The sequence below is a fragment of the Pan paniscus genome, chromosome 1 (assembly GCF_029289425.2).
Source record: "Pan paniscus chromosome 1, NHGRI_mPanPan1-v2.0_pri, whole genome shotgun sequence".
NCBI lineage: Eukaryota > Metazoa > Chordata > Mammalia > Primates > Hominidae > Pan > Pan paniscus.
This window is the reverse complement of record NC_073249.2, coordinates 179668769-179690326: the sequence shown is the minus strand read 5'-3', so window position 1 is coordinate 179690326 and position 21558 is coordinate 179668769. Positions and strand designations below refer to the sequence as shown.

Here is a 21558-nt window from a genome sequence, read left to right as displayed (position 1 = left end):
ATAATATATTATGTATCTATATATAATATAATATATTATGTATCTTTATAGATAATATATTATGTATCTTTATATATAATATAATATATTATGTATCTTTATATATAATATAATATATTATGTATCTTTATATATAATATAATATATTATGTATCTTTATATATAATATAATATATTATGTATATTTATATATAATATAATATATTATGTATATTTATATATAATATATAATGTATATTTATATATAATATATTATGTATATTTATATATAATATATTATGTATATTTATATATAATATATAATGTATATTTATATATAATATGATATATTATATTATGTAAATTTATATATAATATGATATATTATGTATATTTATATATAATATGATATATTATATATAAAATATCACCAATAATAGTAAGGATATGAAAAAGGGGAAATGGAAATATACTTTTACAAGGTTGCTATATTTTACCTGAAATAAATTAACATAAACTTAAAGAAGGTTTAAAACCAGTTAAACTGCATATTGTAATCCCTAAAGCAACCACTAAAAAGTAATCCAAAGAGAAAGAACTAATAAATCAACTGACACATTAAAATGAAATATTGAATAATACTTGATTAATACAAATAATGGCATGAAAGGATAAATAGGGAAATATATAATAACCAGATGAGACGAACAGAAAAAAATAGCAAAATGGCAGACCTGAATTCAACCACATCAATAATTACATTAAAGATTACTAGACTAACCACTCCAATCAAAGAAAGAGACTGATGAACTGGATTTTTTAAAAAGCAGGGACTGACAGCCTGTGTGTTATACTGAAGAGATGAACTTCAAATAGAAAGACAAAAATAGTTTTAAAATAAAAACAATAGAGAAAGATATGTTATGCAAACAGTGAGCAAAAGAAATAAGGAGTAGCTATACTATTATCAGACAAAATTACTACTGATAAAGAATATTATCAGAGACAAGGAGGAACACTTCATGATAACAGAGGATCAATGCATCAGGTAGATTATGTGCTTCATAACAGAGCTTCAAATTACATGCAGCAAAACTTTCAGAAATAAGGAAATAAATACACAAATTCAAAATCATAGATGGAGAATTTAGCACGTCTTTAGAAATCGATATACAACTAACAAAAATATAGTAAGAACACTGAATATCTGAATAACACTACCAATCACCTTAGTCTAATTGACGTTTATAGAACATTAAACACAACTGTAGAATACACATTCTTTTCTTTTTTTCTTTTTTTATTTTATTTTATTATTATACTTTAAGTTTTAGGGTACAGGTGCACAATGTGCAGGTTAGTTACATATGTATACAAGTGCCATGCAGGTGTGCTGCACCCATTAACTCGTCATTTAGCATTAGGTATATCTCCTAAAGCTATCCCTCCCCCCTCCCCCCGCCCCACAACAGGCCCTGGTGTGTGATGTTCCCCTTCCTGTGTCAATGTGTTCTCACTGTTCAATTCCCACCTATGAGTGAGAACATGCTGTGTTTGGTTTTTTGTTCTTGCAATAGTTTACTGAGAATGATGATTTCCAATTTCATCCATGTCCCTACAAAGGACATGAACTCATCATTTTTTATGGCTGCATAGTATTCCATGGTGTATATGAGCCACATTTTCTTAATCCAGTCTATCATTGTTGGACATTTGGGTTGGTTCCAAGTCTTTGCTATTGTGAACAGTGCTGCAATAAACATACGTGTGCATGTGTCTTTATAGCAGCATGATTTATAGTCCTTTGGGTATATACCCAGTAATGGGATGGCTGGGTCAAATGGTGTTTCTAGTTCTAGATCCCTGAGGAATCGCCACACTGACTTCCACAATGGTTGAACTAGTTTACAGTCCCACCAACAGTGTAAAAGTGTTCCTGTTTCTCCACATCCTCTCCAGCACCTTTGTTTCCTGACTTTTTAATGATCACCATTCTAACTGGTGTGAGATGGTATCTCACTGTGGTTTCGATTTACATTTCTCTGATAGCCAGTGATGGTAAGCATTTTTTCATGTGTTTTTTGGCTGCATAAATGTCTTCTTTTGAGAAGTGTCTGTTCATGTCCTTCGCCCACATTTTGATGCAGTTGTTTGTTTTTTTCTTGTAAATTTGTTTGAGTTCATTGTAGATTCTGGATGTTAGCCCTTTGTCAGATGAGTAGGTTGCGAAAATTTTCTACCATTTTGTAGGTTGCCTGTTCACTCTGATGGTAGTTTCTTTTGCTGTGCAGAAGCTCTTTAGTTTAATTAGACCCCATTTGTCAATTTTGGCTTTTGTTGCCATTGCTTTTGGTGTTTTAGACATAAAGTCTTTTCCCATGCCTATGTCCTGAATGGTAATGTCTAGGTTTTCTTCTAGGGTTTTTATGGTTTTAGGTCTAATGTTTAAATCTTTAATCCATCTTGAATTAGTTTTTGTATAAGGTGTAAGGAAGGGATCCAGTTTTGCTTTCTACATATGACTAGCCAGTTTTCCCAGCACCATTTATTAAATAGGGAATCCTTTCCCCATTTCTTGTTTTTGTCAGGTTTGTCAAAGATCAGATAGTTATAGATATGCAGCGTTATTTCTGAGGGCTCCATTCTGTTCCATTGATCTGTATCTCTGTTTTGGTACCAGTACCATGCTGTTTTGGTTACTGTAGCCTTCTAGTATAGTTTGAAGTCAGGTAGCATGATGCCTCCAGCTTTGTTCTTTTGGCTTAGGATTGACTTGGCAATGCGGACTCTTTTTTGGTGCCATATGAACTTTGAAGTAGTTTTTTCCAATTCTGTGAAGAAAGTCATTGGTAGCTTGATGGGGATGGCATTGAATCTATAAATTACCTTGGGCAGTATGGCCATTTTCACGACATTGAGTCTTCCTACCCATGAGCATGGAATGTTCTTCCATTTGTTTGTATACTCTTTTATTTCATTGAGCAGTGGTTTGTAGTTCTCCTTGAAGAGGTCCTTCACATCCCTTGTAAGATGGATTCCTAGGTATTTTATTCTCTTTGAAGCAATTGTGAATGGGAGTTCACTCGTGATTTGGCTCTCTGTTTGTCTGTTATTGGTGTATAAGAATGCTTGTGATTTTTGCACATTGATTTTGTATCCTGAGACTTTGCTGAAGTTGCTTATCAGCTTAAGGAGATTTTGGGCTGAGACGATGGGGTTTTCTAGATATACAATCATGTCATCTGCAAACAGACACAATTTGACTTCCTCTTTTCCTAATTAAATACCCTTTATTTCCTTCTCCTGCCTAATTGCCCTGGCCAGAACTTCCCTCTCTCACCACTCCTACACATTCTTTTCAAATGCACATGGAACATTGATCAAAATATGCTGATCTTTAAAAAAAACAGATTTCAAAGGGTTGAAATTTTTAACTGTTACCTGAGAAGCCCAGAAACAAATTAAAAAGCAATAAAAACAAGATATCTGGAAGAGCTTAAAATATGTGAAAATTTTATTTATTTTTGGATAAATAATTGATATTTATTAATTGATATTGAGATAATTGGCTAACTAATCACTTGAGGAAAAATAAGTTTCATTTCCCACCTATTTGTATGTAGATAAATAAGCAAATAAATTCCAGGGGAAATGGTTTAAAACTTACGTTTTTATGTATTGAACACCCTGGTACACATTTGCTTTTTTTAATCTTTTTTAATTCTACTGGAAGTTTTAGGGTACATGTGCACAACGTGCAGGTTTGTTACATATGTATACCCGTGCCATGTTGCTGTGCTGCCTCTCTCACCACTCCTATTCAACATACTGTTGGAAGTTCTGGCCAGGGCAATCAGACAGGAGAAAGAAATAAAGGGTATTCAATTAGGAAAAGAGGAAGTCAAATTGTCCCTGTTTGCAGATGACATGATTGTATACCAAGAAAACCCCATCATCTCAGCCCAAAATCTCCTTAAGCTGATAGGCAACTTCAGCAAAGTCTCAGGATACAAAATCAATGTGCAAAAATCACAAGCATTCTTATACACCAATAACAGACAAACGGAGAGCCAAATCATGAGTGAACTCCCATTCACAATTGCTTCAAAGAGAATAAAATACCTAGGAATCCATCTTACAAGGGATGTGAAGGACCTCTTTAAGGAGAACTACAAACCACTGCTCAATGAAATAAAAGAGTATACAAACAAATGGAAGAACATTCCATGCTCATGGGTAGGAAGAATCAATATCGTGAAAATGGCCATACTGCCCAAGGTAATTTATACATTCAATGACATCCCCATCAAGCTACCCACGACTTTCTTCACAGAATTGGAAAAAACTACTTTAAAGTTCATATGGAACCAAAAAACAGCCCACATTGCCAAGTCAATCCTAAGCCAAAAGAACAAAGCTGGAGGCATCACGCTACCTGACTTCAAACTATACTAGAAGGCTACAGTAACCAAAACAGCATTGTCCTGGTAACAAAACAGAGATATAGACCAATGGAACAGAACACAGCCCTCAGAAATCATGCTGCATATCTACAACTATCTGATGTTTGACAAACCTGACAAAAACAAGAAATGGGGAAAGGATACCCTATTTAATAAATGGTGCTGGGAAAACTGGCTAACCACATGTAGAAAGCTGAAACTGGATCCCTTCCTTACACCTTATACAAAAATTAATTCAAGATGGAGTAAAGACTTAAATGATAGACCTAAAACCATAAAAACCCTAGAAGAAAACCTAGGCAATACCATTCAGGACATAGGCATGGGCAAGGACTTCATGTCTAAAACACCAAAAGCAATGGCAACAAAAGCCAAAATTGACAAATGGGATCTTATTAAACTAAAGACCTTCTGCACAGCAAAAGAAACTACCATCAGAGTGAACAGGCAACCTACAAAATGGGAGAAAATTTTTGCAATCTACTCATCTGACAAAGTGCTAATATCCAGAATCTACAAAGAACTCAAACAAATTCACAAGAAAAAAACAAACAACCCCATCAAAAAGAGGGCGAGGATATGAACAGACACTTCTCACAAGAAGACATTTATGCAGTCAAAAGACACATGAAAAAATGCTCATCATCACTGGCCATTAGAGAAATGCAAATCAAAACCACAATGAGATACCATCTCACACCAGTTAGAATGGCACTCATTAAAAAGTCAGGAAACAGCAGGTGCTGGAGAGGATGTGGAGAAATAGGAACACTTTTACACTGTTGGTGGGACTGTAAACTAGTTCAACCATTGTGGAAGTCGGTGTGGTGATTCCTCAGGGATCTAGAACTAGAAATACCATTTGACCCAGCCATCCCATTGCTGGGTATATACCCAAAGGATTATAAAACATGCTGCTATAAAGACACATACACACATATGTTTATTGCAGCACTATTCACAATAGCAAAGACTTGGAACCAACCCAAATGTCCAACAATGAAAGACTGGATTAAGAAAATGTGGCTCATATACACCATGGAATACTATGCAGCCATAAAAAAGGATGAGTTCATGTCCTTTGCAGGTACATAGATGAAGCTGAAAACCATCATTCTCAGCAAACTATCGCAAGGACAAAAAACCAAACACAGCATGTTATCACTCATAGGTGGGAATTGAACAATGAGAACACATGGACACAGGAAGTGGAACATCACACACCAGCGCCTGTTGTGGGGTGGCGGGAGTGGGGAGGGATAGCATTAGGAGATGTACCTAATGTTAAAAGACGAGTTAATGGGGGCAGCACACCAACATGGCACATGTAAACATATGTAACAAACCTGCACGTTGTGCCCATGTACCCTAAAACTTAAAGTATAATTTAAAAAAACCCACAAATCAAATCCCTGAGCTGATCTACCCACAGGAGTAACTGCTTCAAGATGCCACCAAGGGGCATCTTGGTGTTCCCTCCTCTGCCTTGGCTTGCCTAAACACCGAATCAGGAAATATCCAGCAACAAATATATCAGTTTCATTTTTACAATGTGGCATTCAAAACCGAACTGGAGTCTCTTCAGGATGGTGATATAACCAGTTCAAAGTTTTGCTTTTTCCAGCTGTCACTCATGGATTCAATCAGTAGGTATTTCTTGGGCATCATCAACAGACACAGTCATCTGCATCATGCGACGGGAAGCAAAGGACATAGCAGCTGAGTTACCACCTTTCAGGAGTTTTTGTGGAGGTATCTGAGTAGTAAATAAATAGGATAGGCCACACTCAGTGTCTCAAGCTGGTAATCCCAGCAATTTGGGAGGCCAAGGTGGGCAGATCGCCTGAGGTCAGGACTTTGAGACCAGCCTGGCCAAAATGGTGAAAGCCTGTTACTACTAAAAATACAGAAATTAGCCAGGCATGGTGTTGGGTGCCTGTAATCCCAGCTACTCAGGAGGCTGAGGCAGGAGAATCACTCTAACCTAGGAGGCTGAGGTTTCAGTGAGCTGAGATCATGTCACTGCACTCCAGCCAGGTCGAGAGAGCAAGGCTCTGTCTCAATAAATACATGAACAAATAAATAAGTGGGATAGATGTATACTTTTTAATAAGTCTTGACAATCACAAGCACACTTTTCTAAGAGTTACATTCATAGAGCCGTATGGCTCTATGTTCTACTTTTATCACTTTCCCACATGCTTTACTCATATCATTAAACATTCTCCATAAACATTGCTTTCAATGACTACGCTACACCTAGCCCCATGATTGCCATTCAGGTTCTCACAGGAGCTGCCCTGGATAGTGAGACTTGCATTTATGCCAATATGGGGAGTTCATAATCTGACACATCTTCCTGCAATTTGAAAATAATGAATCAAACATAGCAAACATGAAATGACCCCTGGAAAGTTTAGGGGCTGCCATCTGGACTGGAGGCTCAACTTAATCATGACCTCGTTTAAATGAATGGTTAACAGCAAAGTCTCTGGAGCCTGACTGCCTGGGTTACAATCCTGGCTGTACCTCTTACCAACTGGGGGATTCTGGACAGGGAACTACCCTGTTTGCGCCTTAGCTTTCCCACCTATAATATGAAGATTTTTTAAAAAATCTCTTTTGTAGAGTTTTTCTGGAGAAAGCATGTAAAGTTTTGGCTTCATGGCCAGAACATAACAAGTGCTCACTAAATGTTGGCCATTACCACATTATGAGCCCGACTCTAAAGAAATTGAGAATCTAGGGAAGGGGAAAAAAAAGCACAGTGAGAATTCAAAGCCAAAATCTCTGACTTCAGAGCTACTGTTGCCCATGCTATGGGAGGAAAACAGGTGCTGATCCAAGTAGGGAAAGAGTCAGGGTCCAAGGGTCCCCAGTCGGGGTTAGGGAGGCAGTGATGGCTGGTGGAAAGTAGCCACAGAACTAGGGGAGGTTGGGTGGAATGAAGTGTAAATAGTTACATGTCCCTACTCTTTGGTTTGGATAGGAGCCCAGGATTTGAGGCAGAAAGAAAAGAACTCTGATTCTCTGGGTTCTCGAATGTATCACCTGCCATGAGTGGGGCAAAGGAGGAAGGTGTTGGGCATAAGAGTTTACATGGATTAGGGAGCAGGAGGAAATGGGGCCCCTGGGAGAGCTGACTTCCATGGAATTCTTTTGGAAATCTATTGATTTATGTTCTGAATTGATGACCTTTGGCATGACCTTGTGGAGATAATTATGAAAAAAGTGAGAGGAGTGGTAATTTGAAGAGGAGCTGGTCCCATTTCTGCTCTTTCATGTATGATCTCCATGAATCTGCCAGTGCTTTTTCCTTTTTCTAGTATTTACCAACTGGTAAACTCCTCTTCGTCCTTAAAGACCTCTTTACTTATTTATTTTCTCTGTCTCTGAATGGCCCAAGCCCACGATTTATTCCTTCAGTACACCCTCTATAATGTTTTAACACAATAATTTATTTTCCTTCCTTTAGCTACTAAACGGTGAGGTTAAAAAAAACCTTTGTTTTTGAATAAATAAATGAGTGAATAAGTGAATAATTCTATGAGATATTCAGAGAAGTGCCTGTAATCGCAGCACTTTGGGAGGCCGAGGTGGGTGGATCACGAGGTCAGGAGATCAAGATATTCAGAGAAATGATTGTAATCCCCCCCATTTTAGTTTTCTACGGCTATTGTGAAAAATATATATATACCAGAAAGTTGGTGGATGTAGCAGTCCTGCACCTGTTTTCCCACCTTTCTTGACCACAAAGAAAGGGGTCCAGGCTGCTGGATTCTAGCGGACCTTTACCAGTGTGCCCGACATTGCGTTTGTGCTCAGGGGTGAGTCCCAGAGCTGGGCTGGGTTCCCGAGTACTTCCTATTAACCCAGGTGCCCCATCAAGATGCATTCCTACAAGCAACAGTTCTCTCTTATGCAAATTCATTTCAGAGAGGGTGTGGGTAACCTATTGAGTCAGAATTGAGACAGAGTTTTTTGATTCTGTAAGTACTTTAAGGCTTGGCTGAGTGCAAACAGCTTGCACGTTTGAGCAGACCAGTTATTAGGCAATTTTCTTAACTCTGCTTCTACAGGACTTTCCCTCGATTATTGAATACCCATCGTGTTTTTTTCTCAATCACCTGGGAGGAACCATCTATTGTCTTGTCCTGAAGGGAGTTCCTCCTAGATCTGGTTGGGCCTTTGTATGGTAATTAAGATTTAAATCCCCTGTTAGGAAATCTGCTGGGGTAAGGGAATTTTCAATGGTTAATGTTAAATTATCTTTTTCTAACAGAATAGCCCCATACTTTAAGATTTTTGAGTTAGTAACCTACCCTTTTTGCTTTTTTGACTTAGGATAGTTCTGAACTGGTGAGGTGGGCTCACAATGAGGTTTCCTCTAAAGGCTAATTTTCTACTTTCTTCTGTTAGCAAAGCAGTCGCTGCAACAGATTGAATGCATCTGGGCCATCCGCAGGTTCCTGGGTTAAGGATTTTGGATAGGAAGGCTACTGGTTGTCAGTGGCCTCAGTGCTTTTTGGCTATGCCCTTGTTTACACTGACAACAAAGTGGTATTGGAGAGTTACAGGGTCATGGAGAAAACCTTCATTTATCAATTATAGGTTTTAAATTTACCCTGGCTTTCAAACAAACAGGGTACACTGTTTTTTCTTTACTATTTCCATCTTTCTCTTTCTCTCTTTCTTTCTCCTTTCTGTCTTTGTAGATGCATTTTGGAAACACAGTGGAAGGATGTTCGCTCGTTGCACACATTTGCCACTGTGGGAATATGCACCTCCCTTTTATTTACTCAATTTGCTTTCATCCTGATCTATTATGTTGTTGTAGACCCTGCTCCCGTTGTTAAAGTATTAGGTTATCAGTTCTAAGGCCCTGGCAAGGGTGGTGGGGAACGGGTCCCACAATACTGCCCATGTGGAGAGCTGTATGCCTAAATTGGGAGGGACAACAGGGACAAGACTTCCTGGGTTCATAGCCCAGGGGCCTAGGGATGCAGTGTAGAGCTTCCTTAGATCCCTTTGGATATACAACCTGCTCTAATACTTGGGAGAGGAAGTGAAAGCCTGAATCATTAGTATCTAGGAGGCAGGGATCAGAGGAAGTCGACTCAGAAGTAAGGAGAATCTTGGGGCTACACTTTCAAGAAAGTCGTGGTCAGGACCCAGGAGGTATGGGTCAGAATGAACGGTAGTGGCGCACGCATGGGAAACTGTTGAGTAGAGACTTCTGGCTGTGCCATGAAGTCAACCAGCTAATGCCAGGAGTTGGGGATGACAGCTTTCTGCCTCTAGCCCACCCTCAGCTTCCCCAGGAAAATTGAAAGCAGAAGCTGGTTCCAGGCAGACCAAAGCTCCCAACCCAGAAAAGGTTGGGGGTTGTTAGAAAGCCCTTTCCCAGACAGCCTCACACCTGAGTCTTAAGTCCAGCAGCCACACTAATCATTTTTAACCGCCCGACAGGCACCTGGTATTTTCCTCCAATTCTAAGGAAGGACAGGACAGAACAGCAAGAGAAAGTGGTCCAATGTTACTCACCGCTTTGGAGGTCCCTTCATTGTCGCCAAAATGTTACTGGGGGGGTCCTTGTTCTTAGAGCTCCCCAGATGGTGCTGGGCCACTTCCAAGATGGCGGCAAGCCTCTTTTTCTCTGACTTCGGGTTCTTGGCCTCATAGATTTCAAGGAATGGACTCTTGGGCCATGCGGTGAGTGTTACAGCTCTATCAGAAGCCATGGGTCACGCAAGAGAACTGCGGAACCCAGCGACCAGTGTTCAGCTCGATTAGGATGAACCTGGGCCCTTAACTGTGCAGGAACAATGGCGAGCCTCTAGCCCGATCAAGAGTGGCAATGGGCACCTCACTGGATCAGGAGTGCCGTGGACACCCTGCCAGATCTGGAGGGGTGGAAGTCAGTGGTGGGTCCGTGACCGTGGCAAACAGCAGTGTTTGGATGGTGACTGAAAGCTCAGCTCAAGCCATCACAAACATAGACCAGAAGAGTGTGCAGTTGCAAGATTTAATAGAGTGAAAACAGAGCTCCCATAAAATGGGAGGGGACCCAAAGGGGGTTGCCAGATTTTTTCAGTATGTAATATTATGTCATCTGCAAACAAGGACAGTTTGACTTCTTCCTTTCTAATTTAGCTGTTCCTTATTTCTACTTTGCCTAATTGCTCTAGCAAGTGCTTCCAATACTATGTTGAATATGAATGGTGAGATAGAGCATCCTTGTCTTGTTGTGCTGCTTAAAAGAAAAACTTTCAGCTTTTCCCCCAATCAGTTTGTTAGCCACAGGTTTTTCGTAAATGGTCTCTTTGTGTTTAAAACATTTTCACTGAGGACCTACATGTGCAGGGCTCTGTTCCAGACATCTCAGAGAGCAGAGACCGAAATCGTTCTGCCCTTTCATTCTATGGGAAGTACAGATAATAGACAGACAATTCAGTAAAATAATCACAGACAGCAATGAGTGCTGAGAATAAACAGTGCTATGAGAGACACTAAAGGGAAGGACCTGCTTAAATAGGTGATCTGGGAAGGCCTCTTGTCATAGACAAGACTTAAGGTGAAACTCAAAGGGTGGTGAGACTCTGGCTGTGTGAAGCACAAGGGAGGAACATTCAGTGTGGGAGGAACAACAAGCACAAAGGCTCTGGGGTGGGAAAGATCATGGTGTATTTTAGGGACTGCCCCATGGTGAGACAGTCCACCTGGGAAGAGGTTGAAGAGATCACACGGATGGTGACATGTGCCCTATATCAGGGTATGATAAGAATGAGGAAAGATAATGGCTAAAAACATTTTGCTCCCTGCCCAGCACCTAGCAAGTATTATCCTAAGGAAATAATACTCAGATATTAGCAAAACTGAAGTTAGAATTTGAAATGATGATCCTGACACTCACACTCACATGCTTTGTAATCTGAAAGTCACTGAACATCTCTGGGCCTTGGTTCACCTGTCTGTAAAATAAGGTTAATGTTAATGACACCTAGTAAATTAAGGAGTAGCTGTGATTGTGCTTAGCAAACGTTAAGCACTCACCAAATACAGAAGAGATATTTTGAGGCTTAATGGCATGCTGGCACTGTGCAAGCTACAGAGGTAAGAAAACCTCCCTTTCTCAGAATCACCTCTGCCTCTCATTCCAGGAAGGAAGTGATGATACCGAAGGTCCTCAGCTAAAACTAAGCATATTTCTGTGCCTTCCGTCAGACTAGAAAAGCAAGCAAATATTTAAGTTTTAAAGGTTTGTGCCTGGAAGATACAGTTTTTGTACAGGAGTAAAAGTAAACAGGAAATGTAAAGTTACATCAGCATCAAACTCACCTGTATCAAAACCCAGAAATCAACTCCCTGGGCTGATCTACCCACAGGAGTAACTGCTTCAAGATGCCACCAAGGGCATCTTGGTGTTCCCTCCTCTGCCTTGGCTTGCCTAAACACCGAATCAGGAAATATCCAACAACAAATATATCAGTTTCATTTTTACAATGTGGCATTCAAAACCGAACTGGAGTCTCTTCAGGATGGTGATATAACCAGTTCAAAGTTTTGCTTTTTCCAGCTGTCACTCATGGATTCAATCAGTAGGTATTTCCTGGGCATCATCAACAGACACAGTCATCTGCATCATGCGATGGGAAGCAAAGGACATAGCAGCTGAGTTACCACCTTTCAGGAGTTTTTGTGGAGGTATCTGAGTAGTAAATAAATGGGATAGGCCAAGCTCAGTATCTCGCACCCGTAATCCCAGCACTTTGGGAGGCCAAGGTGGGCGGATTGCCGGAGGTCAGGACTTTGAGAACAGCCTGGCCAAAATGGTGAAACCCTGTCACTACTAAAAATACAAAAATTAGCCAGGCATGGTGGTGGGTGCCTGTAATCCCAGCTACTCAGGAGGCTGAGGCAGGAGAATCACTCTAACCTAGGAGGCTGAGGTTTCAGTGAGCTGAGATCATGTCACTGCACTCCAGCCAGGTCGAGAGAGCAAGGCTCTGTCTCAATAAATAAATGAATAAATAAATAAGTGGGTTAGATGTATACTTTTTAATAAGTCTTGACAATCACAAGCACACGTTTCTAAGAGTTACATTCATACTCTACATACGGCTCTATGTTCTACTTTTATCACTTTCCCACATGCTTTACTCATATCATTAAACATTCTCCATAAACATTGCTTTCAATGACTATGCTACACCTAGCCCCATGATTGCCATTCAGTTTCTCACAGGAGCTGCCCTGGATAGTGAGACTTGCATTTATGCCAATCTGGGGAGTTCATAATCTGACACATCTTCCTGCAATTTGAAAATAATGAATCAAACATAGCAAACATGAAATGACCCTGGAAGGTTTAGGGGCTGCCATCTGGACTGGAGGCTCAACTTAATCATGACGTCGTTTAAATGAATGGTTAACAGCAAAATCTCTGGAGCCCGACTGCCTGGATTACAATCCTGGCTGTACCTCTTACCAACTGGGGGATTCTGGACAGGGAACTACCCTGTTTGTGCCTTAGTTTTCCCACCTATAATATGAAGATTTTTTAAAAAATCTCTTTTGTAGAGTTTTTCTGGAGAAAGCATGTAAAGTTTTGGCTTCATGGCCAGAACATAACAAGTGCTCACTAAATGTTGGCCATTACCACATTATGAGCCCGACTCTAAAGAAATTGAGAATCTAGGGAGGGGAAAAAAAAAGCACAGTGAGAATTCAAAGCCAAAATCTCTGACTTCAGAGCTACTGTTGCCCATGCTATGGGAGAAAAACAGGTGCTGATCCAAGTAGGGAAAGAGTCAGGGTCCAAGGGTCCCCAGTCGGGGTTAGGGAGGCAGTGATGGCTGGTGGAAAGTAGCCACAGAACTAGGGGAGGTTGGGTGGAATGAAGTGTAAATAGTTACATGTCCCTACTCTTTGGTTTGGATAGGAGCCCAGGATTTGAGGCAGAAAGAAAAGAACTCTGACTCTCTGGGTTCTCGAATGTGTCACCTGCCATGAGTGGGGCAAAGGAGGAAGGTGTTGGGCATAAGAGTTTAGATGGATTAGGGAGCAGGAGGAAATGGGGCCCCTGGGAGAGCTGACTTCCATGGAATTCTTTTGGAAATCTATTGATTTATATTCTGAATTGATGACCTTTGGTATGACCTTGTGGGGATAATTATGAAAAAAGTGAGAGGAGTGGTAATTTGAAGAGGAGCTGGTCCCATTTCTGCTCTTTCATGTATGATCTCCATGAATCTGCCAGTGCTTTTTCCTTTTTCTAGTATTTACCAACTGGTAAACTCCTCTTCATCCTTAAAGACCTCTTTACTTATTTATTTTCTCTGTCTCTGAATGGCCCAAGCCCACGATTTATTCCTTCAGTACACCCTCTATAATGTTTTAACACAATAATTTATTTTCCTTCCTTTAGCTACTAAACGGTGAGGTTAAAAAAACCTTTGTTTTTGAATAAATAAATGAGTGAATAAGTGAATAATTCTATGAGATATTCAGAGAAGTGCCTGTAATCGCAGCACTTTGGGAGGCCGAGATGGGTGGATCACGAGGTCAGGAGATCAAGATATTCAGAGAAATGATTGTAATCCCCCCCATTTTAGTTTTCTACGGCTATTGTGAAAAAAAAAAAAATACCAGAAAGTTGGTGGATGTAGCAGTCCTGCACCTGTTTTCCCACCTTTCTTGACCACAAAGAAAGGGGTCCAGGCTGCTGGATTCTAGTGGACCTTTACCAGTGTGCCCGACATTGCGTTTGTGCTCAGGGGTGAGTCCCAGAGCTGGGCTGGGTTCCCAAGTACTTCCTATTAACCCAGGTGCCCCATCAAGATGCATTCCTACAAGCAACAGTTCTCTCTTATGCAAATTCATTTCAGAGAGGGTGTGGGTAACCTATTGAGTCAGAATTGAGACAGAGTTTTTTGATTCTGTAAGTACTTTAAGGCTTGGCTGAGTGCAAACACCTTGCACGTTTGAGCAGACCAGTTATTAGGCAATTTTCTTAACTCTGCTTCTACAGGACTTTCCCTCAATTATTGAATACCCATCGTGTTTTTTTCTCAATCACCTGGGAGGAACCATCTATTGTCTTGTCCTGAAGGGAGTTCCTCCTAGATCTGGTTGGGCCTTTGTATGGTAATTAAGATTTAAATCCCCTGTTAGGAAATCTGCTGGGGTAAGGGAATTTTCAATGGTTAATGTTAAATTATCTTTTTCTAACAGAATAGCCCCATACTTTAAGATTTTTGAGTTAGTAACCTACCCTTTTTGCTTTTTTGACTTAGGATAGTTCTGAACTGGTGAGGTGGGCTCACAATGAGGTTTCCTCTAAAGGCTAATTTTCTACTTTCTTCTGTTAGCAAAGCAGTCGCTGCAACTGATGAATGCATTTGGGCCATCCGCAGGTTCCTGGGTTAAGGATTTTGGATAGGAAGGCTACTGGTTGTCAGTGGCCTCAGTGCTTTTTGGCTATGCCCTTGTTTACACTGACAACAAAGTGGTATTGGAGAGTTACAGGGTCATGGAGAAAACCTTCATTTATCAATTATAGGTTTTAAATTTACCCTGGCTTTCAAACAAACAGGGTACACTGTTTTTTCTTTACTATTTCCATCTTTCTCTTTCTCTCTTTCTTTCTCCTTTCTGTCTTTGTAGATGCATTTTGGAAACACAGTGGAAGGATGTTCGCTCGTTGCACACATTTGCCACTGTAGGAATATGCACCTCCCTTTTATTTACTCAATTTGTTTTCATCCTGATCTATTATGTTGTTGTAGACCCTGTTCCAGTTGTTAAAATACTAGGTTATCAGTTCTAAGATCCTGGTAAGGGTTGTGGGGAACGGGTCCCACAATACTGCCCATGTGGAGAGCTGTATGCCTAAATTGAGGGGGACACCAGGGACAAGACTCCCTGGGTTCATAGCCTAGGGGCCTAAGGATGCAGCATAGAGCTTCCTTAGATCCCTTTGGAGATACAACTTGCTCTAATACTTGGGAGAGGAAGTGAAAGACTGAAGCATTAGTATCTAGGAGGTAGGGATCAGAGGAAGTCGATTCAGAAGTTAGGAGAATTTTGGGGCTACACTTTCAAGAAAGTCATGGTCAGGACCCAGGAGGTATGAGTCAGAAGGAAAGCTAGGGTCACACACATCGGCCTGTTGTGGGGTGGGGTGAGGGTGGTGGGATAGCATTAGGAGATATACCTAATGTAAATGAGGAGTTAATGGGTACAGCACTCCAACATGGCACATGTATACATATGTAACAAACCTGCACGTTGTGCACATGTATCCTAGAACTTAACATATAAAAAAAAGAATGAAATCATGTCCTCTGCAGCAACGTGGATACAGCTGGAAGCCATTACCCTAAGCTGATTAACACAGTAACAGAAAACTAAATACCGCATGTTATCACTTATAACTGGGACCTAAACATTGGATACACACAGACACAAAGATGGGAATGGTAGACACTGAGGGCTCCAAAAAGGGATGGGATGGAGGGAGGGGGAAAGGATGGAAAAGCTACCTATTAGGTACTGTGTTCACGACCTTGGTCAAACTTTAGCATCATGTGATATACTCATGTAACAAACCTGCACATGTACCCTCTGAATCAAAATTTTAACACATAAAATTTTAAAAAAAGAAAAAAAAAGAAATAAAGCCATGCACCTACAGCCATCTGATCCTCAACAAAGTCAACAAAAATAAGCAATGGGAAAAGGACTCCCTATACAATAAATTGTACTGGGAAAACTGGGTGACCATATGCAAAAGAATGCAACTGGACCCTGACTTTACACCATATAAAAATTAACTTAAGATGGATTAAAGGGGCTGGGCACGATGGCTCATGCTTGCAATCCCAGCACTTTGGGAGGCCGAGGAGGACAGATAGCGAGGTCAGGAGATCGAGACCATCCTGGCTAATATGGTGAAACCCCGTCTCTACTAAAAATACAAAAAATTAGCTGGGCATGGTGGTGGGCGCCTGTAGTCCCGGCTACTCAGGAGGGTGAGGCAGGAGAATGGCATGAACCCAGGAGGCTGAGCTTGCAGTGAGCCAAGATCGAAAAAAAAAAAAATGATGGATTAAAGGTTTAAATGTAAGACCTCAAACTATAAGAATCCTAGATGAAAACCTAGGAAACATGATGATTTACATCAGGCTTGAGAAAGAATTGATAACTAAGTTCTCAAAAGCAATTGCAAAAAAGTAAAAATTCACAAGTGGGACTTAATTAAAGTGCTTCTGCACAGCAAAAGAAACTATAAACAAAGTAAACAGACAACCTACAGAATGGGAGAAAATATTTGTAAACTATGCATCTGACAAAGGTCTAATATCCAGAATCCCTAAAGAAATTAAACAATTCATTTTTTAATTATACTTTAAGTTCTGAGATACATGTGCAGAACGTGCAGGTTTGTTACATTGGTATAGATGTGCCATGGTGGTTTGCTGCACCCATCAACCCGTCATCTACATTAGGTATTTCTCCTAATGCTATCCCTCCCCTAACCCCCCATCCCAGACAGGTCCCCTTGTGTGATGTTCCCTTCCCTGTGTCCATGTGTTCTCATTGTTCCACTCCCACTTATGAGTGAGAACATGTGGTGTTTGGTTTTCTGTTCTTGTGTTAGTTTGCTGAGAACGATGGTTTCCAGCTTCATCCATGTCCCTGCAAAGGACGTGACCTCATCCTTTTTTATGGCTGTATAGTGTTCCATGGTGTATATGTGCCACATTTTCTTTATCCAATCTATCATTGATGGGCATTTGGGTTGGCTCCAAATCTCTTCTATTGTGAACAGTGCCACAATGAACATACGTGTGCATGTGTCTTTATAGTAGAATGATTTATAATTCCTTGGGTGTATACCCAGTAATGGGATTGCTGTGTCAAATGGTATTTCTGGTTCTAGATCCTTGAGGAATTGCCACACTGCCTTCCACAATGGTTGAATTAATTTGCACTCCCTCCAACAGTGCAAAAGTATAGGGAAAAGAAAGAGAGATCAGACTGTTACTGTGACTATGTAGAAAGGAAAGACATAAGAGACTCCATTTTGAAAAAGACCTCTACTTTAAACAATTGCGTTGCTGAGATGTTGTTAATTTGTAGCTTTGCCCCAACCACTTTGCCCCAGCCACTTTGACCCAACCTGGAGCTCACAAAAACATGTGCTGTATGAAATTAAGGTTTAAGGGATCTAAGGCTGTGCAGGACGTGCCTTGTTAAAAAAATGTTTACAAGCAGTATACTTGGTAAAAGTCATCACCAGTCTCTAGTCTCAACAAACCAGGGGCACAATGCACTGCGGAAAGCCACAGGGACCTCTGCCCTTGAAAGCTGGGTATTGCCCAAGGTTTCTCCCTATGTGATAGTCTGAAATATGGCCTCGTGGGATGAGAAAGACCTGACCATCCCCCAGCCCGACACCCATAAAGGGTCTGTGCTGAGGTAGATTAGTAAAAGAGGAAAGCCTCTTGCAGTTGAGATAGAGGAAAGCCACTGTCTCCTGCCTGCCCCGGGAACTGAATGTCTCGGTATAAAACCCGATTGTACATTTGTTCAATTCTGAGATAGGAGAAAAACCGCCCTATGGCGGGAGGCGAGACATGTTTGCGGTAATGCTGCCTTATTATTCTTTATTCCGCTGAGATGTTTGGGTGGAGAGAAACATAAATCTGGCTTACGTGCACATCCAGGCATAGTACCTTCCCTTGAACTTAATTATGACATAGATTCTTTTGCTCACATGTTTTTTGCTGACCTTCTCCTTATTATCACCCTGCTCTCCTACTACATTCCTTTTTGCTGAAATATTGAAAATAATAATCAATAAAAACTGAGGGAACTCAGAGACTGGCGCTTGTGCAGGTCCTTGGTGTGCTGAGTGCCGGTCTCCTGGGCCCACTGTTGTTTCTCCATACTTTGCCTCTGTGTCTTATTTCTTTTCTCAGTCTCTTGTCCCACCCGACTAGAAATACCCACAGGTGTGGAGGGGCAGGCCACCCCTTCATAAAAGCATTCCTATTTCTCCACATTCTCTCCAGCATCTGTGGTTTCCAGACTTTTTAATGATTGCCATTTTAACTGGCATGAGATGGTATCTCATTGCGGTTTTGATTTGCATTTCTCTAATGACCAGTGATGATGAGCTTTTTTTGCTCTGTTTTTTTGGCCACATAAATGTCTTCTTTTGAGAAGTGTCTTTTCATATCCTTTGCGCACTTTTTGATGAGGTTGTTTTTTTCTTGTGAATTTTGTTTAGGTTCTTTGTAGATTCGCGATATTAGCCCTTTGTCAGATGGATAGATCGCAAAAATTTTCTCCCATTCTGTAGGTTGCCTGCTCACTCTGATGACAGTTTCTTTTGCTCTGCAGAAGTTCTTTAGTTTAATTAGATTCCATTTGTCAATTTTGGCTTTTGTTGCCATTGCTTTTGATGTTTTGGACATGAAGTCCTTGCCCATGCCTATGTTCTGAATGGTATTGCTGAGGTTTTCTTCCAGGCTTTTTATGGTTGTACATCTTAAGTTTTTAATCCATCTTCAGTTAATTTTTGTATAAGGTGTAAGGAAGGGGTTCCAGTTTCAGTTTTCTGCATATGGCTAGCCAGTTTTCCCAGCACCATATATTAAATAGGAAATCCTTTCCCCATTGCTTGTTTTTGTCAGGTTTGTCAAAGATCAGATAATTGTAGATATGTGGTGTTATTTCCGAGGCCTCTGTTCTGTTTCTTTGGTCTGTATATCTGTTTTGTTATCAGTACCATGCTGTTTTGGTTACTGTAGACTTGTAGTATAGTTTGAAGTCAGGTAGCGTGATGCCTCCAGCTTTGTTCTTTTGGCTTAGGATTGTCTTGGCAATGCGGGCTCTTTTTTGTTCCATATGAAATTTAAAGAAGTTTTTCTAATTCTGTGAAGAAAGTCAGTGGTACCTTGATGGGAATAGCACTGAATCTATAAATTATTTTGGCAGTATGGCCATTTTTACTATATTGATTCTTCCTATCCATGAGCATGGAATTTTTTTCCATTTGTTTGTGTCCTCTTTTATTTTGTTGAGCAGTGTTTTGTAGTTCTCCTTGTAGAGGTCCTTCACATCCCTTGTAAGTGGTATTCCTAGGTATTTTATTTTCTTTGTAGCAATTGTGAATGGGAGTTCACTCATGATTTGGCTTCTGTTTGTCTCTTATTGGTGTGTAGGAATGCTTGTGATTTTTGCACGTTGATTTTGTATCATGAGACTTTGCTGAAGTTGCTTATCAGCTTAAGGAGATTTTGGACTGAGACGATGGGGTTTTCTAAATATACAATCATGTGATCTGCAAACAGGGACAATTTGACTTCTGTTTTCCTATTTGAATACCCTTTATTTCTTTCTCTTACTTGGCCAGAACTTCCAGTACAAGCAAAAAACAAACAACCCCATTAAAGACACAGACACTTCTCTAAAGAAGACATATGAGCAGCCAACAAATATTGAAAAAAATTCTCGACATCACTAAGCAACAGAAATGTGAATGAAAACCACATCTCACACAAGTCAGAATGGCTATTATTAAAAAGTTTCAAAGCAACATATGCTGGCTAGGCTGCAGAAAAAAAAAATCATGTGTATACATTGTTTGTGGAAATGTAAATTAGTTCTGCCACCGTGGAAAGCAGTTTGGAGATTTCTCAAAGAACTTAAAATAGAACTACTATTTGACCCAGCAATCCCAATGTTAGCTATCTATCCAAAAGAAAATAAGTTGCTCTACCAAAAAGACACCTCTACTCATACATTCATCACAGCACTATTCGCAATAGCAAAGACATGGCATCAACCTTGGTGCCCATCAATGGTGGACTGGATAAAGAAAATGTGATACATATACACAGTGGAATACTAGGCAGCTGTAAAAAAAATAATGAAATCATGTTCTTTGCAGCAACATGGATGAATTGGGAGGCAATAATCCTAAGCAAATTAACACAGCAACAGAAAACCAAATACCACATGTTCTCACTTATAAGTGGGAACTACATGTTGGATACTTATGGACAGAAATATGGGAACAATAGACACTGGGGACTACTAGAGGGGTAGGTACAGATATGAGTAAGCATTGGAAATTTGACTAATATATACCATACTCACTACCTGAGTGGCAGAATCATTTGTATCCAAACCCTCAGCATCACACAATACACCAGTGTAAAAAACCTGCATACGTACCTGAATCTAAAATAAAGGTTGAAATTATAAAAAGAGGAACAAAAAGAATGCTCATGCACAGATATGCATGTAAAAATGCCAGGGAGGGTTAATTCATAGCAATAGTTGCTATTTAACCTACTTTACTTGAGGTTGACAAAGAAATCATTTTTTAAATATTAATTTCTGTTTAGTACAGATTGTCCTTAGTCAGGGCTCCTAAACAGAGTGCAAAGTTCTGATTGTATAATTACATACTATTGTAGGATGAAAGAGAATTGGTAAACAGGCTCCTGCTGTGGCTATAGTACTAGACTGAAGTAGGACTAAAATTGCTCTAGGACTTTCTCTGGTAGAGAAGGTAGACCTATCAATGGGGGAAAAAGTCATAACTAACATGATGTAGAATTTTTTTAAATTGTCATGTATATGAATTGAGAAAAAAATCATGCTATGGATATTATGAGACCAGTGTCCCCAATGGAATAAAATAGAGTACTTGAACAGCTGCCATGTTAGCATCTGTTTGTCCATATCATCATCCAGTTAATAGAAAGACATAATTCCCACTCCTCACTCAATATATAGATGGAAGTGGTTTTTATGGTAAATAAAATTAGATTGCAATAAGACAAAAGTAATGATTCAGGGCTTGGTTAATGTTAAGTTTAAATATACATATCATGTTGAGAATTTTCTTTGAACACATAACAAAAAAAAAGTGCTACTGAATGAACATTATTGCAATGTAGTAAAGCAGAATGCAATTTCCTTGAGGTCAGCATTCAAGTCTGTTTTCCTCGCAGCGGTGCCCACACACCTAGCATACTGCCTGGCACACAGTAAATGCTCATTAAATATTTGTGAGGTACATGGACAGGGAAATGTG

General features: G+C 40.0%; 1 long non-coding RNA gene across 1 annotated transcript in view; it reads right to left on the bottom strand.

Moving 5' to 3' along the window:
* The window catches only part of LOC117981044 (uncharacterized), a 68638-nt gene that overhangs the window by 7551 nt on the left and 39529 nt on the right, over nucleotides 1-21558 (bottom strand). The gene's annotated exons all lie outside the window — the stretch shown is intronic.